This window comes from Ovis canadensis, chromosome 14 (genome assembly GCF_042477335.2).
Source record: "Ovis canadensis isolate MfBH-ARS-UI-01 breed Bighorn chromosome 14, ARS-UI_OviCan_v2, whole genome shotgun sequence".
Taxonomy (NCBI): Eukaryota; Metazoa; Chordata; class Mammalia; order Artiodactyla; family Bovidae; genus Ovis; species Ovis canadensis.
The window spans coordinates 60,865,390-60,890,444 of record NC_091258.1 but is presented as its reverse complement, the minus strand read 5'-3'; the positions used below and the strand labels follow the sequence as shown (position 1 = coordinate 60,890,444).

General features: G+C 49.0%; 1 protein-coding gene across 2 annotated transcripts in view; it reads right to left on the bottom strand.

Annotated features, from left to right (window-relative positions):
• SIPA1L3 (signal induced proliferation associated 1 like 3) overlaps positions 1–25,055 on the bottom strand; it is a 253,130-nt gene that overhangs the window by 146,188 nt on the left and 81,887 nt on the right. For both annotated transcript variants that reach the window (XM_069550352.1, XM_069550353.1), the window contains exon 2: positions 3,664–3,731. The gene's annotated coding sequence lies outside the window, so the exon portion shown is untranslated. The remainder of the gene's footprint in view (positions 1–3,663; positions 3,732–25,055) is intronic.

Below are 25,055 nucleotides of genomic sequence, written 5' to 3'. Positions count from 1 at the left end.
TCATTTAAGCTGCTGTGAGCTGGGTTTTCTGCTCCTGCAGCTGAAGCCATTCCAGGCTGCTGCGCCCACCATGACACAAACAGCTCAGGGCACATGGCCATGGAAACTGTCTACCAGCCTCAGTTCAGGTCCCCGGCTGAGAACTCCTGATCCAGAGAAGAAAGCACAGAAGGCCAAGACCAGCATTTACCAAACCTGAGTCTCTGTGTTCTACCCTCCCTTTTCAGCTCCATCTATTAATGTGTCCCATTATACAATTACTTACTCAATAAACTTGAATATATACACATACATTTGTATGTAGAATCTACATTCTTACTCAAACAGCAAAACTGGTATCTTTTGCTACAAAAGTAACTTAATGAATAAACACAATGAAAAGGAACAAAAGATAGTCATCCACTGATCTCTGAAAGTTAACTGATGTACCATAATTTGGGTTCAGGTGGTTAGCAAGAATTCCTCATTTTTGTCTTCTACTGGGGAAAAAATCAAAAGATCTGGCAAGATTTAGCATTTCCACAGGGCAGCAAATGGGCTAGAGCTAAGTAGGGGCTGCTCCTCAGAGAGGGAACACATTTTCCTGTTTGCCACAATTCCTGAAACCCTATTCAGAAGTAAGTTAATTTGTTCAGCTCTCCTGGCTGGCAGGTGGAAGAATTAGGTCAGGGCCTCTTCAGAAAAGCCTTCCTGAATCGCCTGGTCTAAAATCGCCCCCTTGGACTTTCCTGGTGATCCAGCAGCTAAGACTCCGTGCTCCCAACGCAGAGGGCACTGGTTTGATCCCTGGTTGGGGAGCTAAGACCTCACACACCGCACAGTGTGGCCAAAAATAAAATAAAATCGCCCCCGGTTGCTCCCAGTGAGTCTCCTTCTCTGCTTTACTCATCCTTATAGTACTTATCCCGACGTTCACTCCTTTGTCTATTGTTCTATCCTTCAGTAGGATGTCAGTGCCTGCAGGGAAAGGGTTTTGTCTGTCTTGTTCATTCCTGAATCCCCAGTACTTGGAACATAGCAGTAGGTGCTCAAATGCCTGTTTGTTGAGGGAATGAACGGAACAAATGAAGGGACAAATGAAACCCCATGGCCCGCTCTCCAGTCCCTGATGTGCTGGTTACCAGGTGGGAACAATGCTGGTCCTCCTGCGGCTTGAGAGGCAATACTAGGAATTCACTCAGAAACTGAAACTTGTACCATACTAAATTTTAAAAAAAACACATTTTTTTTTGGCCATGCTGCACGGCATGTGGGATCCTTAGTTCCCCTATCAAGGACTGGACCTGAACCTGGTGCACTGGAAATGTGGAGACTTAACCACTGGACCACCAAGGAAGTCCCCCTTTTACCACGCTCGATTCAAATAAGTACCCATGAGGCCACAGGGCTTCCCTGGTGGCTCAGCTGGTAAAGAATCTGTCTGCAACGCAGGAGACCCTGGTTTGATTCCTGGGTCAGGAAGATCCGCTAGAGAAGGGATAGGCTACCCACTCCAGTATTCTTGGGCTTTCCTATGGCTCAGCTGGTAAAGAATCTGCCTGCAATGCAGGAGACCTGGGTTCGATCCCTGGGTTAGGAAGATCCCCTGAAGAAGGGAAAGGCTACCCACTCGAGTATTCTGGCCTGGAGAATTCCCTGGAATGTACAGTCCATGGGGTTGCAAAGAGTCGGACACGACTGAGCAACTTTCACCTCACTTCATGAGGCCATACAAATATATGTTAATAACTGAAATAAATGAGGGTGAAGGAACAGGTCTTCCTCACAGAACTAATCATGAGGACAATTCATAAATGTAAAAAGAATGAAGGACATTAAAAAAAAAATCACCATTGGGAAATACCACAGTAATAACTTGCATGCAAGATTCACCCTACCAGTGGCAAAATGAGTGGGTGCAAGCTTAAGGAGAAACTCGTGTGGTCTCAAAGCACCTCTCCCAAGATATCTATCAATTACAAAGGGAAAAACAGTTACCAGACAGTGGAGAAACCCAGCAGACAGCAACCCGACCGAGTGATCCAGGTTAACATCACCAGTGATAAGATACGTGGACCTATGGGTGCCATGCGCCACAGTGGGCACCTCACCTCTGAGGTGTTCCGCCGAAAAACGCATAAACTGCAGAAATATCAGAGAAACCCAAATTGAGACAATCTACAAAATGACAGGATTGCTCTCTTCCGAAGTGTCACAGTCATAAAAGACAAGGAGAGACTGAGGAACCGAGGTGGACAAGAGGAGGATTAAGGAGATGGGACCACTAAACGCAGTCAGGGATCCTGGACAGGATCTTGGAACAGCAAAAGGACATCAGCGAAAAAACAAGTAAAACGAGTCTGTAACTTAGTTCATAGTTCTGGGCCAGAGTTCACTTCCTGGTTTTGATAGCTGTGCTACAGCTAGCTATATAAGATGGTAGCAATAGGGGATGCTGACTGAAGGGTGGATAATGTGACCTCTCTGTACTATTTTTGTAACTTTTTATAAGTCTAAAATTCCTCTAAAATAAAAAAAAAGTTAATAAAGAGTTGGGCCAAGAAGCATCCCACAATGGAAAGCTGGTCTCAAGAGACTGGTCCACAAACAGGCTTTTGTACCTGGGCAGATCCACAGACCGGGATGAAGGAATATGAAGACACCCAAGACAAAAACAAGGAAGAAGATACTGTCTATAATTTTTTAATTAAAAAAATTGGGCTTTGGCCACAAGATCTTAGTTCCCTAACCAGGGATCAAACCTGGGCTCTTCGCAGTGACAGCTTGAAGCCCTAACCACTGGACTGCCAGGGAATTCCCTCTGTCCGCAGAGTCACTCAGTTCCCAAACTCAACTGACTGGTCCTTGCAACTCAGCTAACACTATTATGTGCATCCAGAGCCTGGATGCCAGAATCTTCTGTTCTCCCACTTGCCAAGAGACACTATTGGGGTCTCTTGGTGCTTCAAGGGTCAGACAGCACCCCCTCTGCCAAGCCCCTTGTGGCATCCTGCCAACAAAGGTAGGTGTGCTCACTTAGGAATGACCCACTATCACCTGGGACACCCCCCACCCTGAGGCCCCCTCCTCTGGTCTAGGCCAAAGAAATCAAAGAAGGTGCTCACTAGCCAAACACCCAGAAACCTACTTCAAAACACGTTAAAAATCTTCATATTACAGGTAAGTACTTACCGTGTACACCTATTTTAATTTCGTGTAACTACTCGCACAACATTTTTAGCCAATAGACTCACAGCATATCCACACGGTGGGGGCCGGGGCCATTCTGTATCCTAACCATGGTGGCAGGTACACAATGGCATGCTTTTGCCTAAACTCAAAGAACTACACACCAAAAAGCGAATTTCACTTGGTGTAAATTTTAAAAACGGAAATTAAAAAGTTGAAAGGAAGTGAGGTCCGGCTGGACATCCACCCAGCTACTGACAGTCATTACTTCGGAAGGAAGACATCAGACTGTGGGTCTGGGGAGAGACAGTGAAGGAGACTTCTGTCTTTCCCCTGATACTCTTCCAATTAAAAATGTTTTAAAAATAATAAAGAAAAAGGAAAAAACAAACAAAAAACCTCAAAAACTCAAAAACGAGCAAAGAATAATAGAGACTTACATGCATGAGTTGTAAGGCTTAAGCAAACCAAAGTCAAACAAACCTTAGTACTCACCCTTGGTACGTTCTGGACACTAGTGCTCCTTATGGGTCCCAGGAGAGCTGAGGTCAAAGACTGTGCATCTATGGAGAAAAAAAAACCCAAAGCCACAAGGTTACGTCTTTGGCCAATATGAGCCTTCCTACCATAGTACCCGGCCGTTATTCACGAATTCAGTCCCTCAATGAGTATTTATTTATTGAACGCCTGCTGCGTGCCAGGCACCAAGGGTACGCCAATGACCAGGACCAGGGTGCTGCCCATGGGGAGCAGACACTGCAGCAGGGAAGGGAGACACTGAACAAATACAATTTGCAGCCAGAGAGTGGCAGGTGCCTAAGACTGAGGGAGCTGCTGCTTTTCTTGAGGGGCCAGAGGAAGCCTGAGGACGAAGACCTGAACACAGGAGACCATGAGCTGTGTGATCATCTGGGAAAGAGCCTTCCAGGCATAGGGATGGCATGTGACCTGAGGCGGGAGTGTGTGTGTGCATGTGAGCGTGTGTGTGTTGGGGTGGGGCGTGGGGGTCACTCAGGAGCAGCAGAAGCAGAGTGCGTGTAGCAGATGAGGGCAGGGAGGTGTCAGGAGCACAGATGAAAGCCCATTATAATGACATCTCCTTCAGACAACTGTGAGCAGAGGAGTGGTGGAGAAAAAGCTCTTGTCCTGACTTGTAACTCTGTATTGCTAACTTATGTTTTTGACTATTTAGTATGGTTGTACATTTTTGAGTGGCTATTTCATGGATGAATGAATGTTCCTGGGTTGAGAAGCCACTGTCTCCATGGTTTGACATTATATTTCAGTTGAGGCCAGGCACGAAGGCAGGGAGATGAGATCTAAAGGACAACCCAGAACCTTCCCAGATGCTAAATGGTGACTTTCACTGCCTGTGTGCCAGGCTCCGTCCAGGCAGAACATGCCGGCTCATTTCATGTCTCCACCCCTGCCCAATAAGCCTAAGAAATACAAAACATTATTGCGTCCGTATTACAGATGAGAGAACTGAGGCACACAGTGGGTAATGGGCCCACCAGCTGAGGCTGCCCAGCCAGTCAAAAGTACACCATAGGGAGGATGAACCCAGGTAGCCTGGTCCCTCACGCTTACTCACAGCCTGTTCCTGACCACTTGGCCAGGCCACGTGGTCACGGTGATCAACGAGGAGAGGGCCAACTGCAGGCTGGCAAGGACTCTCCCAATCCTTCCTCGATGTGGCCATGTCCACATGCCACCCACACACCAAGGCTGACCTCACACCCCAGCCAGACCCTCCAACGAGCCTCCGGGGAAGGGAACCTAGCAAGCAGCTGGCCTACTTTCCAGAGCCTAAGGAAGGGAACCTGGCAAGCAGCCGGCCTACTTTCCAGAGCCTAAGGATTAGTACAGTTTCAATAATCCTGCCCTTAGGGATGCTGGAGAAGCCAAAAGGAGTTCTTAGTTCTTACCCTTTCTCAGGCCAGGGACCCCTGTTAGCAGCCTGGTGAAGAAGGGTGTGAGTTCTTTATTAGAATCACATGCTCAAGCGTACAAAATGCAATACACAAGGTTACAAAGGAAATGAGTTATATTCAGAAATATCTGTAACACAAAACCTATTCTGAGATACAGTCATCTTTGCGCTTCTTTATGAATGCTTTTGACAAACCTAAACAGTGTATTAAAAGGCAGAGACATCACTTTGCTGACAAAGGTCTGTACAAAGTTATGGTTTTTCCACTGAGAGCTGGACCATAAAGAAGGCTGAGCACCTAAGAAATGATGCTTTCAAGTTGTAGCACTGGAGAAGGCTCTTGAGAGTCCCTTGGACAACAAGGAGATCAAACCAATCAATCCTAAAGGAAATCAACCCTGAATATTCATTGGAAGGACTGATGCTGAAGCTCCAATATTTTGGCCACCTGATGTGAGGAGCCAACTCACAGAAAAGACCCTGATGTTGGGAAAGACTGAGGGCAAGAGAAGGGGGGTGACAGAAGATGAGATGGTTGGAAGGCATCACTAACTCAATGGACATGAGTTTGAGCAAACTCTAGGAGACAGTGAAGGACAGGGAAGCCTGGCGTGCTGCAGTCCACGGGGTCGCAAACAGTTGGACATGACTGAGCAAATGAACTACAGCAATAGTGAATGCTTTAAATCACAAGATCTTAGCAGTGGGTCCAGGAACTACAGTCATTTAGGAAGCGATGAGCGTAAATGACTGTCTGCAATATCCACAGCAGTAATATGATATGGAAACACTTCTGAATTCTCGAGTGTCGACAAAGTCATGGGTGTTGCTAATACAATGTGGCTTGTGGCCTTTGTTCAGAAGGAATGGAAATTATTTCAGTTAGATGGTAGAGAAAACAAAGATGTAATTTTTCCCCAGCCAACTTCATGATCCTCTAAATTGCATCCAAGGAGTCTTCAAGGGTCCATGAACCCAAGACTAAGAACGCCTGTGCTAGTCCTGAGATAGGGTAAAGGTGGAGCAGGTGTTAAGGGACGGTAACAGCTGGGGAATGTGGGGCAGATCCATATCTGTGTTAGTTTCATATGGGAAGCGGTCCTGGGCACTGAGCGGTTTTGGTGCATCCTGTACCCACTTCCCTTTTCCAGGTCAGCCCTCGGAACCTCTTCTTTCTCACTCAGCCCATGGGATTCCTGTGAGGATGACCCCACCCATAGCTTGGTAGGGAAGGGAATGGTGTCATAAAAACACAGGCCTGGCCAATAAAGTCACTGTACCCCCTCTTCCAGAGCCCTAACCTCAGGGATGGCTCAAGGTGACCCTGGCACCAAAGCCAGCTGATCAGGTCCACAGAAGAGTCTCAGGACGTGAGCTGGGATAATAGGAAAATCCCCGGGGCTGCTAAGCTGGTTGGATATATACCTGGAGCTGCCCCAGAGCCCACCTGACAATAAAGCCAACAGAGGACTGCAGAGCCAGGAGATGGAAGGAAACGGGGTCCCAGAAACCCTGAGGTCGTTACACACAGAATGTCCCAGACTGCAAGTTCAAACATTTCCTCTCATATGTAAGCAGGCTGACCTGAATTTCTACTTGTTCACACAACCGAATGACTCTCAACTGACACAGAAGGGAAGGCGTGAGTATGGTTCTTGACAATTCCCACAGCTCACTACCAAGACACTTCAGAAAGCATAAAATAAAATTAGAAACAGCTACTATACATAGAATCATCAAATACAGAAAAACACACACTCTGTAAAAACTCAGAAATAATCTCTTGGGTGGTTGCAGTCCCTAAAGCTGGTCTATGAAATACTAATGATTTGGATTTTCAACATGCTTGGAAGGGCAAGAGGGAACCAGAAGCACCTAGAACACCTTCCTTTATCACCAGGCTTTCCATTAAAAAAATTCTTGGGATGATCAGGAAGCCCCTGCCTGTAAAATTGTAATCAGTGCCTTTTTAACTACATCGGAAATTGCTTTTCTGCCACTCATTTCCCCCCTTTCTTTCTCTTGAGTGATGCTCATGGCTCTTTAAAGACACATCAGCAGTGACGCGCAGTGGTGCCACGTCTCTCTGAGCTGGGAATCTATTTCCTGTCAAATGGAGGAAGCTGTGATGTCCATCAGTCTGGGGACCTTGATACACAGGAGGGGCCGCAGCAGAAAGGAAGATGCCCAAGGGGTGCGGAAATGCAGCAAAGGCAGGGTTTAGCACCAGGAGTTCAGCCAGGACCCCAGACAGCCCAGAGCCCCTCTTACACCACCCTGGGAAGGAAGGACCCTAGTTGGAGTTGCTTAAGTAATTCCAGCACCCACCAGAGCAACAGCCCTGGCTCACCTGTCACAGAGGTTACAGTCACAGGGCTGCGCACCTTGCTTCCTAGGGTTTATACCAAGAAACAAAAGCCAGGATGAGAGAACCTGGGGGTGAGAGGGCATCCTGGCCTGCCTCCAAGTCTCATGACTCCTCCCCTCAGCCACAGTGATTGGCTCTTGGGAGAGACACGTGACCCAAGCAAGGCCAATCACAGTTGACCCCAAACATTTTGCTGGATTACTGGGAGGAAGAAATGGGTGGAAGGTAGGGGCTGCTTGAGGGTTTTTCTCTGCCCCCTGGGGGAGGGGATGGTCACCGGAGAATAAAGTCAAAGCCGAAAGAGGCAGAACCCAGAAGTGGAGTAGGGTGGATTCCTGACAAGAATACCTGAGTGCGGACTCTGGTCAGGCCAGCTCTGAGATTTTCAAGTCCTAAAGCCATGAATTCCTCCTTTGCAGTTTAAGCCAGTTTGAGTTGGGAGGATTCATTCTATCATTTACAACGGAAATAACTGACTGTTAGAACTGGAAGGGACCTCAGAAATCAATACAGTGCTCCTTCGTGTTCCAATGAACATAATCCTTCCAAGGAGCTGACAAAACAAAACTATGCTACGTCTCTCTAGAAATGCCCCCTCCCTGCCTCCACCCCCCAAACTGTAATGGGGATGCCAAAGACCTGAAACCTCTGTTCATAGGAACCGGGTGAAGAACTCTTCAAGCTACTCTGATCTGCCCACTTAATGGATAAGGAAACTGAGGTTCAGCATGCTGAGATGTCTTGCTTGGGACTCAGGGCCAGTTGGGGGGCAGAGCCTCCTCACAGCCCAAGGAGGTTTCACCCTGAACTCCCCTGCATATGGGCCTTAGGGAGACAGCAGGGGGCCTCCATACCCCCATTCCCCTACAGCAGCTCTACTTTTTTCTGTTTTACAAAATGGGCTCTCAGGGAAGTATCTGACAAAAGTTCCATTACTCCACAATCAACATCCTGAAAACCAATCTCTTATATCACATTTCATGGTGTTTACATGTTAATGATCTTGGCTTTGATCCTCGCTGAAATCCTGTGAAGCCGGCTTTATAGCCATGGCTCCAGGCAAGGTGTTTCTGCAAGGCCAGCCAGCCCGGGCGCTGCTCTCCTGACCCCAGAGCAGCCTATGAACCTGGGTCTTTCTGTCCCTGCACTTCTTCCCTTCAGTTTCCATCTCAACTCATATGGAAAAGGTCATCCACGCATACCTCTTCACAAAGGCCAAGTAAGGAAGTCTGTGTGTGTGTGTGTGTGTGTGTGCACTCAGTCATGTCCAACTCTTTGCAACTCCATGGACTGTACCCCACCAGGCTCCTCTGTCCATGGAATTTCCCAGACAAGAATACTGGAGAAGGTTGCCATTTCCTCCTCCAGGGGATCTTCCTGGCCCAGGGATCAAACCCACATCTCCTGCACTGGCAGGTCGATTCTTTGCCACTAGTGCCACCTGGGTAAAGGGCTGGCTAATCTGACAGGTGACAGTCTGTGGCTGGTGCTGGCATCCACTTCCCCAGTGGGCAGGATCGGCAGCCCCAAAGGCTGGGACCAGGCCCTACCAGCTCCTTTCTCTCCCTGTGCCCAGAGATGGCAGCCTTCTGTCTTTTACTGAACAAGACACACATCCTGGCCAGTGTTCATCCAACCTCTAGGCAGCCCCCTGACCAGGCGGTCATTGCGGCAGACAGGTCTGTAAGTGGCTGGCCTAGGCATTTCAATTTGAGGTGAAGGAGAACCAAGCCCAGGAGGGGCCTTCTGCTACAAGCTGCGTTCTCCTTTTTAGACTTTACCAGAGCTTTACATTGGGGGCATGAGGGACCTACTCACCTACCAATAAAGTGGTCCAATCACCCTTCATTTAGAGAAGATTCCCATCATACCCATCCCCACCCTGTTTCTGGAACAGCAACTTCAGAAAATCTCTATTCACTAAACTGCCTCTACCCACCTGCCAACAAAGAAAGGCTGCTATGGGAAGAAAAGACTTGGCTGTGGGAAAATCCAGGCCCTTAACTGCTATCTTGTATGACAGCCACTGGGATCCTCTTGTAATTAATCACGTTTTCTCTTATGACCTATATTCTGTTAACAACACACATTAACGATTCAGCATTGGTTCTTTCACTGACTGATTCAGTCCACAATCATGACCAAGGCTGGATTGCTCACTATGAGGATGTTAAAGCTTCATCTTCTGTCCTCTCCTCAGCCTCCACCCCTCCCCAACCCTGTCCTAGAGAAGCATCTTGGTATTGGGCTCTCAGCACGGAACTCTGAGGTCTTCACTGTGCCAGGAGTGGGGTGGGCTGGGGGGAACCGTCTCATGGTTGTCCTGCCTCCAGCCTAGCCCAACTAACTTCTGGTTGAGTGGCACATGACATACCTCTACAGAAAAACTGCTCAGGTAAAGCGTCCATGAGTGACCATCTTATGCACAACAGACTGGCTAAGAAGTCAGAGTCTGACACCATCAAATGTACTAAAGTTATGGAATTAGGGGAAGTCTCTGCAGGTGGGAGTGTATGTTGCAACAGTCATCTTCAGAGAACAGTCTGGCCATTTCTTGTAACGAGAGACAGTGACCTCAGTGACTTTCCCCACTGACTGAGGTCTGAGATTCCCTGCCAAGTCCCCAGACCCACGAGACCTTGTGAATTCTCATTCTGGCTTGAAGGGTAAGGCTTTGATTTTTGTTACATGCCAGAACTGTTTTCAAGTCAATCATCAACTCATTTAACTGTCATAACAAGCCTGTGAAGGTGGGTCTACCAGCATCCTCATTTTTAACAGCTCAGGAAACTGATGCACAGAGGGGTAGCCTGCCCAAGGTCACACAGCCAAGGAGGTGGTGCAGCCAGGCAGGGTTTGAACCCAGTGGGTCTGGTGCCGGAACCACCAATCATGCCAATTCCCAAACACAGAGTTAACAGAAAAGGCTCAGCCCTGAACCCAATCTCATTCCACATTCAGACATCATTTTCAGATGGATCCAAGACCTAAACACAAGAGGAAATTACAAGTGTATCTAGAAGATAAAGCAGAATCATATCTCCACACTGGGGTAAGCGAACTTTCTCAGTCAGGGCATCTGGGAAGGTGTTTGCTCTCCTCACAAAAAGAATGAGGCTCACCCACATGACCCTCTGCCTCTTCACCAGTCTGCCTTTTTCCAGCTTGGAATGTAGACGTGATACTTGGATCTGAGAGGCTCCCTCTTGTCTCCAGAACACTACTTTGCCCGAAGGGAAGGACTGAACTCTCAGGGTGCCCCAGCCCTGCGGGGAGGGTGGGGGCAGCAGCCGTCTTGCAGCCATGATGGGGCACAGCGCTGGCATTCACTCTGCCGAGTCACCGAGTCACATCCTCTCCCTGTAGGTGTTACAAGACACAAACCACCTCCAACGTGTTGAAGTGACAATGCCACCTGTGATACTTGCAGCCCAAGGCACTCCTGACCGAAACACCCGCTCCATCACAGTGCACCATCACACCACTAACCAGAGTTTGTAAAGAGCCACTAACAGGAGACTGAAACAATCTCAAAAAGTCCCAATTCAGAGGTGAACTCTGAGAATCGGAGATTTCCATCAAGCATGGCTGATCATTCCTGTTGTTTAGTCGCTATGTTGTGTCCAACTCTTTGTGACCCCATGGACTGCAACATACCAGGCTTCCCTGTCCTTCACTATCTCCCAGATCACAGGCATCCAGAAAGATGACTTGGTGCCTGAATTAATTCTCAAAGGATCTGAACCGGAGAGGGCCTTCTTTCTCCCCATGGACCCTAAGAGCTGTCGAAGAGGCCATGGTTTCAAAGGCCATGCCCCGCCCATTGGCAGAAATGCTTTGAAGTCTACTGGCTGCAGGCTCACGGGCTGGGGAAATCCTGCAGAGCTTGTGGATCCTTTTTCCTCCTGTCAGTAGGCATTTGCTGGATGTGCCAAGAGTTAAGCCCCTTCCTGCACTCCTATGAAAACAGCCTGTCAATGTGGTTTCAACTGCCGAGTGCTTTTCCACAAAGCACTCTCTGGAACTCAGCTCATCAGATGGGAGACTGAACACTGGTCAATCTACCAAAGTAGGTCAGGCTTTATTTTTTAATCCTCTTGTTCATTGTATACACTGAAAGGGAAGAATGAAAAAGAAATATTAGCAGCGAGAATGTCTAGGATTATTTAGCCTCTCTGTGCCTCAGTCTCCCCACCTGTAAGGTGGAGATGAGGATAAAGTAAATTGTTGTTGTTGTTTTTCAGTCACTCAGTCGTGTCTGACTCTTTGAGACCCCATGGACTGTAGCCCACCAGGCTCCTCTGTCCATAGGTTTCTCCAGGCAAGAATACTGGAGTGGGGTGCCATTTCCTTCTCTAGGGGATCTTCCTGGACCAGGGATCGAACCTGTGTCTCCTGCACTGGCAGGTGGATTCTTTACCAATGAGCCACCTGGGAAGCCCCATGAAGTAAATCACTTCATGAAAAATGTTTAGAGCAGAACTGATCATGTACTAAATGTTCAAAAAGGTGTGATACCATTAATTTTAATGCTGGTGACATGGTCAGTTTTTCGGACTAAAGGCCCTCGAGAGGCTTCAAAATCTCCCCCTTTGGTCTATCAGACAGAAAGACACTCCTTTGATTCTGGCCATTTAGGGAAGGAGAAGGCTTGAAGGCTCAGGCCAATGGGCAGAAGTTGGCTGCCAGGGCCCAGGGGCAGGAAATGGACCTTCTGGTGCTAGCTGTCCAGCTAGCAGCCATTCCTCCCTTCCTTATCGGGATGCTCAGCAAAGACTACATCTCCCAAGCTCCCCCAAAGCTCAGTTCAGTTTGGTCGCTCAGTCGTGTCCAACTCTTTACAAACCCATGGACTGCAGCATGTCAGGTTTCCCTCTCATTCACCAACTCCCAAAGCTTGCTCAAACTCATGTCTACCAAGTCGGTGATGCCATCCAACCATCCCATCCTCTGTCATCCCCTTCTCCTCCTGCCTTCAATCTTTCCCAGCATCAAGGTCTTTTCCAATGAGTCAGTTCTTTGCATCAGGTGGCCAAACTACTGGAGTTTCAGCTTCAGCATCAGTGCCGTGATGGTTAAGCAAAAGGATAGAAGTATCTTGCTTTACCCGAGGACTATGGAGCTGCCAGCCCAGCCCCAGACTGCAGATCTCAGGACATTTTACTCACAAGAGAAACCACCTGCCATTGAGTTTACACCACTGTTACTTCTCATCTCTGCTACTGGCATCCACATGCAGTTTCCAATGACACTGTGGCCTTACACAGCAGATGCGACAGTGTTCTACACCAGAGGAATCCTTCTAGCAACCTGCCACTATTCAGAGTAGAGAGCTAGGTACAGTAAGTAGAACGCTACATACAGAATTTTCCACAGAAAGGAATTACAATAATTTTGCCTTAAGAGGATGTAAAGCGAGAACTGGATGAGATGTACTGAATCATTCATCCAGCAACTACTGCGCACTATCCTATTCTGGGCACTGAGTGAGACAGGGTGAACAAAAGCAGGTAAGAGTCGGGACTTCCCTGTTGCTCCAGGGGTTAAGAATCCACCTGCCAACGTTGGGGAAACAGGTTCAATCCCTGGTCTGGGAAGATTCCACATGCCACAGGGCAACTAAGCCCATGAGCCACAACTACAGAGCCTGTCCTCTGCAACAAGAGAAGCCATCACTATGAGAAGCCTGTGCCCTGCAACTGGAGAGTAGTCCCCACTCGCTGCAACAAGAGAAAGCCTGCATGAGCAGCAGTGAAGACCCTGCAGCCAAAAAAAAAAAAAAAAGCAGACAGGTCCCCACCCTTACAGAACTCACAGTCCGGAACAGGGGACAGAAGACAAACAAACAGGGGAACAGACGTATACACAAGTGCAAACCGTAAGAAGTACGACGTCGGAAACCTGAGTGAGTTTCAGCACAAAACTGAAGAGAAAGGAGAAGGAAGCCATGTGAAGAACGGGAGTAAGAATATCCCAGAACACCCATCAAATGAGGGATGGATAAACAACACATGATACATCCATACAGTGGAATATTACTCAGCTGTAAAAAGACTGTAGCACTGATTCGTGTATACAACATAGATGAACACTGAAAACATGATGCTAAGTGAAAGAGGCTAATCACAAAGACCACCTCATATCAGAGATTCCATTTATATGAAATGCCCAGAAGAGGACAATCCAGAGACAGAAAGTAGATCAGTGGTTGCCAGGGGCTGGGAGGCGGGGGTCACGGTAGGGGAGTAACTGCTAATGGGTACAGGGTGTTTCCTGTGTGGATGAAAACATCCTGGAATTAGATACTGGTGATGGTCGCACAATCTTGTGAACACACTAAAAAACACTGAACCACGCTTGTGAACCACGCTTTAAAAGGGTGAACTTTATGGTATGTGAAAGAAAAGTCAGTCATGTCTGGCTCTTTGCGACCCTATCGACTATATAGTCCGTGGAATTTTCCAGGCCAGAATACTGGAGTGGATAGCCTTTCCCTTCTCCAGGGGATCTTCCCAACCCAGGGACTGAACCCAAGTCTCCCACATTGCAGGTGGATTCTTTACCAGCTGAGCCACAATGGAAGCCCAAGAATACTGGAGAGGGTAGCCTATCCATTCTTCAGGTAATCTTCCGGACCCAGGAATCAAACCGGGGTTTCCTGCATTGGAGGCAGATTCTTTACCAACTGAGCTATCAGGGAAGCCCAGTATGTGAATTATATCTCAATTAAAAGACTCAAAGGGCTACTCAGTTTGAATTACCAGATTGGTAATAAAGTTTAAAAAAAACTAAAAAATAAAATGAAAGAAAATGAAAGCTAAAAAAATAAAAAGAAAGAAAAAGAATATTCCAGGAGATGGAAGAATTTGTTAAATACACTCAGAGGAGGCCCTCTTGTCCAGATCGCTGTGGTGAGGGAGGGAGGGGGTGCTGGGAGATGAGGCAGAAGCTCGAGGGCTGTGTGAGCCCCAGCCAGCCATATGCTCTTTATTCTAAGTCTAATCAGGAGGAGGAGGATGGTGTGCTCTGACTGACATTTGAAAGACCCCTCTGGTTGTTACATAGAGACTGCCGGGGTTGAAGAGAAGCAGGGAGAAGTGTGAAGTGGCTGCTGTCACACCCAAGGACGGATGCTGGTGGCTGGGAGCAGGGCAAGGGCAGCGGGATGGAAGAGAAGGTTGGTGATGATCTGTTTCAGGTCAAGGACAGAGAAGCCCTGATGAGGGCCTGGCTGTGAAGGGGGTGGTGGGGTGAGGCGGAAAAGGAAGATTCGAGAGTGATCTTTACACGGTCTCATGAGTTTCTCCAAAGTGGTTTTCTGCCAGATTCTAATTGTGCACAGCACAAGAGCGGATCAGCAAATGCCTGTTAAATGAGTTCAATGAATGAACAGTCGCTGCCTGATTTTTTGTATTTTCAATAAAGATATGAATTCTCTCTCTCCGTATGTATGTGTGTGTACGATCATATATATATTCTCTCATACATTCTCTCTGTCTCTCTCTCCATATAATATCCTTACCTGTACCTGCTTCTCTCCCATCCACTGGTGGACAGTGGTCCACGAGATACCATCAACTACCCAAAACAGAAACCTGAGAATACTCTTTATATATATATATATAGTATAATATAGTATGTATATATACATATAGTATAGTATAATATAGTGTATATAGTGTATATATATATATAGACACACACACACACACCCACTCTACCTACCCTGAGCAAGATAAAGACAGAGTCAGCAAAAATCAGGTCCTTCCTTCTCTGAGGGGATGTATAGATCAGCCAGTGACCAGTGAGCTCTCACTTCTGATGAACAACCAGTAGGAGATGAAACAGAGGAAGAGACGCTGATCCAGCAACAGGAAGCATTCTCTTTTTGGTGGTGATGGAAGCGTAAGGAACACAGCCAAGAGCAGGGAGAAAGCACTGTAGATAAAAGTGGTCCACTGAGTAAGGAAGCCTCAATCGAAAACAAGTGAGGGCTTCCTTGGTAGCTCAGTGGTAAACAATCCACCTGCCAATGCAGGAGACCTGGGTTCAGTCTGTGGGTCGGGAAGATTCCTTGGAGAAGGAAATGGCAACCCACTCCAGGACTCTTGCCTGGGAAATTCCACGGACAGAGGAGCCTGGCGGGCTACAGTCCCTACGGTTGAAAAAGAGTTGGACTTGGCTTAGCAACGGAACAACAACTGCCCAGGGAAGCCCAGCAGGCGATGAGCTGTGACTCACTGGGGTTATGAGCCCCCAACCCACTGAAAGCCACATGCATCCTGAGGGGACACCAGAATCCTGGAGGAATGCACCTTTGTTCTGGGTAGAGAAGCGGGAAAGGGGGCGGGAAGCAGAGCCTCACAGAGAACAACTCCAGGGCCAGCACGATCACAGACCACAGCACAAACAGAGCCCCTGGAGTGGCGAGACACAACGTCCTTTGGGGACGTGTCCTCCCCACAGCTTCCTTCCAGGTCCTCTCTCCCCAGCAACAGGGCTGGTCTGCTGGGGGCAGGGGGTATGAGCAGCATCCCACCGTGTGGCTCTGTGGGTGGGCTGGGGGGTGGATGTGAGGTAACAACTTGCTGCCTGTACCGCCTGCCCTGGGCAGCTTCACCAGATCACGGCCCGGGACCTGAGGCCTTGACTTCGGCGTTCCTCTAATTCTTCCTGGTTATTCTCCTGAGGGGCAGACTTGGTGGCGCTGCCTGCTTCACACAGTTGACCAAACTCTGCTTATTTCATCCTACCAAATGCCTGGGAAATAGGTCAAATAGCCGGTCATTGTCGTTTAGAAGTGACTTCTTACCACATGCCACACGAGCCCCTCCTATGCTGACAGAGGTCCAGGGGCGCCTTTCCCAACACCAAATCCATGGGCGCTCCTCATGTGGGTTCGATACCCTCCCCAGGTGCCCTCTAGGATTGTCCAATGAGTGGAGTTTGTTTTGACCACAACGGTGGACGCTGCAAAGTCTCCCAAAGACAGAGCGCTGGGCCATGTGACGTGGCAGAGCATGAGTGTGACAGCCGCCACTCAGACACAACATACAGGGCCTTCCCCCAGGGCTAAGACTCTGCACCCAGTGCAGGGGGCCTGGGTTTGATCTCTGGTCAGGGAACTAGGTCCCACATGCCACAGCTAAAAGTCTGCACGCCACAACTAAAGATCCCATGTGCCATAGCTAAGACCTGGTGCAAGCAAATAAATGTTTTGTTTTGTTTTTAAACACCATACACAACATATGGATTTTTCTCACTGTATTTTAAATAAACAGAATCATATCATATCTACTTCTCAGAATCGTGCTTTCCCTTAACTGCATCAAAGAATTGCCTCTAAATCAACTAGGAGAGCTCTGATCCACTCTTCTTAGCAGCTAATATTCCACAGTGTGGAGGTGCCATATTTTACTCAATTATTCCCTGAAAAATGGGCGTTCATTTTCCTTCTGGAGTTTTGCTTTGTTTTTCATTTTGCCACCACAAATAATGCTGCAATAAGTAACCTTTTGTACTGGGTGGGGGAGGGGGGGCGTTTTTTCCACAGGGTTGATTCGCAGGCATCAAAGGCTATTTATGGAGTATTTTACAGTTAGCTTAGAGAATGGCTTCTGAGATCAAAGGATAGAGCTGTGTGTTTAGCAGGTGCTTGCTGGGGTGGAGAGTGTCACTAGAAGAATACACCTGAAATGGGTGTCCTCACAGGAGGCGAACTGGGCGGCAAGGGGCCGGGGAGGGAGACTTGATTTTCACTGTACGTGGTTTTTTGCGTCATTTGACTGCTTTATCACGTGCCAGGACTGCTCATTCAAAAATAAATAAGGTTTCTTTTTTAGGCTGTCTTCTAAAAAGGTTGCGATGATTCACATGTCCTCCAGCAACGTGGGAGAAGACTCAGCTGAGCTCATTAATGCCCTATATTTTCTCCTTCAAGGCTGTCCATCCCCCCAGCCCCCATTTTTTGACCTAGTGCAAACTCAAACATCACATTTTACCTGCTTGTGAGATCCACAATTCCTCTAATTCCACAGTCCTTGAGCAGGCAGAAAGCAAACTGCCAGAGATACTTAATTTTGACAAGTCAGCCTGGCTGACACCTCCCAATGGCACGAAAGAAACCCCAGCCAGGGCGGGAGCCGGTCTTTAGGGACCTGAAGGCACCAAGTGCAGAAGATAGAAGGGACGCTCTCTCCTCACGGGTGTGCAGGTCATGGTTTTAAATTCCTGCTGGCTGAACGGCCTCATTAGCGAGCAGCCTGGAGACCCCCAAGTGCCCCTAGCCTCTGAGGAAGGGCAAGGGAGGCTGCATGAGCAGCTGCTAGCTGAGGGGCCCTGTCTTCTGAGGACAAGACAGGAGGGAACAGGGGATGAAGAATAAGGAAGAGTCGAGCTCAGAGAAGCAAGAGGTCTTCTCATTCCCTTCCTACAGGCCCGTCGGCCTGCAGGGCTGGTCCAGAACCAAAGACCCCGGCGTGACTCAAACGACAGGACGACAAAGCTGAGCTCATGTAGAGAGCAAGGGCCTGAGCATTGGCAGCCACTCCACCTGAACGCACCTGCTGTGGCCACACTGCCTGCAGCTCCGGACTCACCTGTCGGGGGGTAGGGGTCAGGGTGGAGGGAGGAGACTGAACGTGGCCAGATGAGAAAGTGACTCAGGGGAAGGCAGGGGATGGGAGGGCATGAAAACACATCTCAAATCAGCAGCAGGTACACAGGATTTAGGCGGTGGATTGAGGCCCTGTGCTCCCGTTCTGCAGCCCACACTCTGATCAGAGCTGGGCCAGGTGTGGCAGAGCCTTAGCTGGAGTGGTTCCCTCCACCTGGGATGCCCTTGCCCTCCATCCTTCGAGATTTGGCCGGCAAAGGAGTGGGCGGCCTCCGTGAATGGGGAAAACGGGAGACAATTTGAGGGACCATCAGGAGAGACAAGCCAACAGAGTGCGATGCAGACACCCAGCAGAGCCCATGTCTCTCCTTCCCTCCCCCTCCACAGGGAGTCCATTCGCCAGTTCTGTTGCCATAACCTCCAAAACACATCCTGAATCCATTTCCTTTTGCCTTTTTAATTTTGTTTCATTGTTAAAGTCTTTATTGAATTTGTTACAATATTGCTTTTGTTGTATGTTTTGGTTTTTTGGCCCTGAGGCACGTGCAATCTTAGCTCCCTGACCAGGGATCGAACCAGCTCCCTCTGCACTGGAAGGCAGAATCTTAACCATTGGACCACCAGGGAAGCCACACCCTCCCCCCCCCCCCCCATCCCCTTTTCCTTCTCTCAGGTCAAGCTGCCAGCACCATCTTTCACCTGGACAGCTCCCTGACATCCTCTGCTGGTCCTCCTGAGTTCACTTTTGCCTTCCCAGATTCTATTCTACACACACTCAGCCAGAAGGATCAAATCAAACAAGGACCAGATCCCTTTCCTGCTTAAAATTTTTCAACGCCTCTAGGAACCTCATCCCCTTCCATTTTACTCCTCACCCAAATGCTCCCACCATACTGGCCTGTTTTCCCCTTTCAAGCTTATTCCTACCCTAGGGCCTTTGCACATTTTGACCTAGAAGATAATGTGAGAGCAAAGTGCATGGGTATGAGATAAGAGCCTTCCTTGTAGCAGGAAGAGCCGGAGCAAGGGTCCTGAGGAGGGTACATACCCTAGTGTCTATGGAGCACTGAGGAGGCCCATGGAAGGAGCCAGGCAGGTGAGGAGTGGGAGGAGAAGTCACAGGTCAAGGCAGGGCAGATTGTGCAGGGACGATGAGGACTTTGGTTTTTACTCGGGAATAGGGAGCAGAGGACAGACAGATCTGACGGGGTGGTAACAGGGTTCCCCTGGCTGCTCTCCCACCCTCTCTCCTGCCCAAGGTGAAAACCAGTCTTGAAGAGAAACAGAAGTTTGGTCATTCGTGTGGTAAATGTCTATGAAAAAGAAACAAGCAGAAGGCTCTCCACCCATTTCCTCCAGCCCAACAAGGCCTCATGCTGGCCAGCGGGGCTTTGTGACCTGACCGACAATCCATCATATCGCATTGAAGGAAACCAGACCCTCCTCCACTGGCCACCAGGAGAATACCCAAAGCAGATGGACAAGCAGTAAGGCCCCGTGGCTGGGAAAATGCCTTCATGGTGGTCAGCGAGGGCCAGAATCAAATCCCAGCTCAGCCTCTCAGCAGCTATGTGACCCATGGCTCATGACTAGACCTTTCTGAGCCCAAGTCTGCGTATCAATAAAGGTGGAGGTGCGGTGGGTGGGCCATGTCCACCCCTGAACAAGCCTGTTGGGAGGATCAAGTAAGGTAATGGATTGAGGGACTGGCAAAACGCCTGGCACAGAGGGAGCTCTAAAAGATGTTAGCAAAGCTGTTATACCCCAAACACTGAAGAAACCATTAACAATGCTCGCAACTCCTCACGTCTGCCGACATCCTTGGGCCAAACTGGACTCTGATAATATTAAGCACAGGGCGGAAATGAAGGGTCCTCCAGAGAAGAGAAGCCTTCAGGTTGGAAGATTCTCTCCCCTTCTAAGCTACTCTCCATGGCACGAATGCAAGCCAGAGAGGAAAAATGGGCCACAGACAGTCTGGGAAGTGGGCATCAGAAGAGAACAGTACAGGGTCGTTTTTCAGTGCCTCACAGGCAGACCCCCCCCCTACCCCCCGCCACCTGCATCTGTATCTCTCAAGGTGGAAATGTGAGTAAAGCGAGAATTTTAGCCACATCAAAGGCAGTCTAGGGCCACTTCTTGCCTCTTCCCCAGTCAGAAGAGCAGGGGTCCTCAGTTTGTTCCATGAAAGAAGGTCAAGGCCTCTGGGGGCCTCAGGTCCACAGCTAACATGGGGACAATTTTCATTCTTCAGGCGCATTCACAGTCATTCAGCAGAGACTTATTAAGCAACTACTATGGGCCAGACACTGCTCTAAACACTGATATAAGGCAAGGGGTGGACCCATGATCGCTGCTCTCAGAGTTCAGGAGGATGGGGCAGAAAGCAAACAAATGTGTAAGAATAGTTGCTATGAAGGGAAACAGAGCAGGAGCTGTCTTAGTGTGCTTGGGAAGGCCTCTCTGAGGGGCCATTCAAGCTGAGGCCTGAATAAAGTAGTGAAATTATATATACACGCATACCCACACACATACATAATCTTAGATATAGCTGGCTGGCTGTATGTATAATACACACACACACACACACACACACACAGAGCCAAGAACACAGCCCCTGCTAAAGAAATCTAAGGTATCTGCTTTGATAGTGACTTTTGCTCTTGGGCTACCAGGGGTTGGAATCTTCAAAAAACCTCTATTAGGGAAAACACACTGACTGAAACCACCCATCCTGGCCAGGCACCATAGCAACCATCTGCATGGCTTATTTTATAACCGGAGGTCCTGGTAAGGATCACGGAACTAACAAGCCACCGCCAACCAGAAGAATTCCGGAAAGGTCATTGTGTCCTACCAACCTCCCAGAATTCTCCCCTCTGGAATTCATCCTGGCCAAGCAATGCGTGTGCCACCAGGAAGGACCTTGAGTCAGAATGATTGGCCAGAGACAATCCCGTCACCATAAAACCTGAGACTTCAAGTCACCTGGCAGAGCAGTTCTCCTGGGTTCCCTTAACCTCCTGCTCTTCTCCCAGGCGTCACTTTCCAATAAAGTCTCTTGCTTTATCAGCATGTGGGTCTCCTCAGATAATTCATTTCTGAGGGTTAGACAAGAGCCCACTCAAGACCCTGGAAGGGGTCCCCCTTCCTGAAACACCTACACTTTCCCCTCAGGTTCCAACCTGCCCTTCCCAGTGGAGCATCATTTGTAAAAGGTGTTCCTTTTCCTTCACTTTTTCATACTTGGTGGTGTACCACAGACACGAAAGGCACTATCAGGATTCCATGCCCCCTGCAAAGTGGCACAGTGCTCCACTGTACCATGAGCCTCACTGATTCACCCAGTCCCCTCATGATGAGGGACATGTAGGGCAGTTCCCTGGTGGCTCAGAGATTAAAGCGTCTGCCTGTAATGTGGGAGACCCGGGTTCAATCCCTGGGTCAGGAAGATCCCCTGGGGAAGGAAATGGCAACCCACTCCAGTATTCTTGTCTGGAGAATCCCATGAACGGAGGAGCCTAGTGGGCTACAGTCCACGGGGTCCCAAAGAGTCGGACACGACTGAACGAGCGACTTAACTTAGGGCAGTTCCCAGCTTCTGTTCTGCCAAACGGTGCTGCAATGAACCATGCTGGACAGAGATCACTTCTCATACTTGGGAACATCTTTTGAGGCAAAAATTCCTCAAAGTGGGAGTGCTAGGCAAAGGGAGGGTTCAAAGGGAGGGGTGTGCAAGCGTGGGGCTGATATCGCCCAAGCCGCTCCAGAACAACGGTCCTGCTCACCCGCCGCCCGCAGCGCGGGGCAAGCCTGCCTGCTTCTCCACACCACTGCCAGCAGCTCAGCTTCTGCTCTTGCCCTTCTGAGGACTGAAAGTGTACTGGTCACTCAGTCGTGTCTGACACTTTGCGACCCCATGGACTGTAGCCCACCAGGCTCCTCTGTCCATGGAATTCTCCAGGCAAGAATACTGGAGTGGGTAGCCATTCCTTTCTCCAGGGAATCTTTCCGACCCAGGGATTGAACCCGGGTCTCCTGCATCGCAGGCGGATTCTTTACCGTCTGAGTCACCAGGGAAGCCTCTGAGAGATGAAAACTATTATCTCAGCATGATCTTAACTGGCATTTATCTTATTATGTGCCATGTTGAATATATGTAGACTATACAGGTAGAATGGACAGAAATATGTACTGTGGTGTTGTGATTTATAGTAAGAAATGCAGTTGATCTTTGTTTCTGGCACAGTTCAATTCAGTCACTCAGTCATGTTCGACTTTTTGTGACCCCATGGACTGCAGCAGGCCAGGCATCCCTGTCCTTCACCATCTCCCAGAGTTTGCTCAAACTTATGTTTCTTGTACAGAGTTTCTAAAATCCTGGGAATTTCCTAAGTGATAAGAGCAAAGGGAACATCTTTTGTTTCAAATTATTGTTGTTTTATCCTAAATTCCTAAAGTAGCTACAGAGTTGTAAAGGGGAAAGGAGTGTCCTGTTATTCAGAACAAGCCCCTTCCAACCACACCTGAGTTGGTTAATGGGGTGACTAATGGGAAGTCCCTAGGGGAAACCCAAGGATTCCCCCCAAACCGCCTACACCCACTGAGGTGCTTGGCTGCCAGGAGAACCAACTTGGATTAGTGGTTGGAACTTTCAGTCCCATCCCCCGACCTCTGAGGAGAGGAGAGGGGCTAAAGATTGGATTCAATTGCCATAATCAACCAAGTCTTGGACTTCCCTGGTGGTCCAGTGGCTAAAACTCCGAGCTCCCGATGCAGGGGGCCTGTGTTCGATCCCTGGTCAAGGAACTAGATCCCACATGCTGCAACTAAGACCCAGTGGAGCCTAATAAATTTAAAAAAAGACCGCTACTGTTATTACTGCTTCATTCATTCCCTCATCAAAACTTAGTCAGGCATATCTTTGACAGAAAGGGTTACAACTTTAGCAAAATAGATTTGATCCTTTCACTGAGAGGATGAATGGCCCTGAAGATGTCAGCTGAGCAGTTCAGGGAAGAAGAGTAGGGTGTGTGGTTAAGGTAAATCTGAAAGAGGAGTGGCACAGGGAGGCCAGAATGGTGGTGGGAGGTTGGGGAGCAAGACAGGGAGAAGGGGAAGCACTCCAGGAGAGGGAACAAATGTCACGCGCTGGAGGAACCGAAAGCCAGCCAGGTGGCTGGAGGGTGGAGTGTAGAGGGGCCTGCAGGATGAGGCTGGGGGCAGGGGGCGAGCAGGGGCCACAGGTTGCTCGGCCTGGTGGGATTTAAGAGCTGGCCTTTCTGCAAGGGGACAGCTCCAGGACTGTGGAAAATGCAAGGGACACCCTTCATGTCCAGCTGCTTGGAAATAAAATGAGGTTTTAGCGTCGAGAAGTGAGGCCTAACTGCTGTCCTCAGGTGTGCATGCGTGTGCGTGTGTCTGTCTGGGTGTGTGCAGTCGTGTCCGACTCTTTTTGATGCCACGGAATTGTCCAGGCAAGAATGTTGGAGTGGGTTGCCACTTCCTACTCCAGGGGTGTTTCAGACCCAGGGATCAAACCTGGGTCTCTTGCATTTCTGCACTGGCAGGCAGATTCTTTACAACTGCACCGCCTGGGAAGCTGTCTTCAGGGGACCTGCTGACATGACTCTCAGCCCAGAGGTCCTGGGAAAAGGATACAGTGGGGCACCTGGCGGGGAGGGGAGGACAGAGGGAACAATGACTCCATCCCTGCCCACAGCCGACTGGTCCAGAAAGAGCACCTGACCGCAACTGAGCCCATCTTGAGAACCCTTCCCTGGCCCTGGGTGATGAGTCCACAGGGAGACACCTTCCCTACCCTGGGTCGTTCTGGCCTTTCTGGGAGCCCACTACAAGGTATACGGCATGGTCTGTAGATGGTCGTCAATGAGCAGAGGGAAAGGCAGAAAGACTCTGAATATGAGAGAAAGGATAAAGCAGATGGGGGCGGGGGCAGGAATGAGGAAGAGAACCCTGCTGGTGGCATTTGTGTGCTGGTTCCAATTCACAGGCCGGCTGTTGCCCAGCACCCACTCCACCCTTCCCCATGAGTGGTTTTGGGTGGGAGCAACCAGCCTGTTTGTGTGGCCCCAGCCCTTTGCCACAGGGATTGGTTCAGGGAGAGTCACATGACCCGGGCTAATCCAACCAGAAGGAACTCGGCAGCTCTGCACTATGGCTGAGGGATAAGACGCTCTCTCTACCTCTCAGGCCAAGGATGGCCTGGACCAGGGCTGGCAGCCAGTCTGCTACCTCTAGGAGAGACAGGTTTTAGGATGATTTGGACATTAGAGGAAAGAATGGAAGGACAGAGAGAAAGTGGGTCTCTGGGGATGGCCCTGAGCTCCAGAGCCAACCAGCCCAGTAGCTTGTCCCACCTCTGGGCTTTCCGATTGTGAGTCAATCTTGTCCCCTAGGACTTACGTCCATCTGACTTCGTGTTTCCGCTACCTGTAACCAAGTAACTGGTACACAGTCCTTCCTGAGGCCCTGCTTTGGTTGTCTGGGCCATCCTAGCACTCTCTTGTTAAATCTTCCTTTTTGGCCTAAAAAGCTGCTAAAATGGCAGGCCTTAAGGAGCTCTAAGACAACAATAAAGCAATTTGACTGACAACATAATTTGCCCCCTGTCACAAGTTACCCAGATGGGGTGGTTAGACAGAATCACCGACTCAATGAACATGAACTTGAGCAAACTCCAGTAGACAGTGAAGACAGAGGAGCTTGGCGTGCTGCAGTCCATGGGGTCGCAAAGTGCTGGACAAGACTGAGTGACTGAACAACAACAGTTTATCCAGCTGTAAAATGGGGATAATAATAATAAACACTTCACTGGGTTAAGAGGATTAGAAACAATTTTAAGAATACCTAACACATTGTAAATTCTCAACATGTTAGCAATGATTATTCTAAAGCATCGAAGGGTAGCTGAAAGGTCTCAGTCGCAGACTGCAATTAGCTCCAGCCCT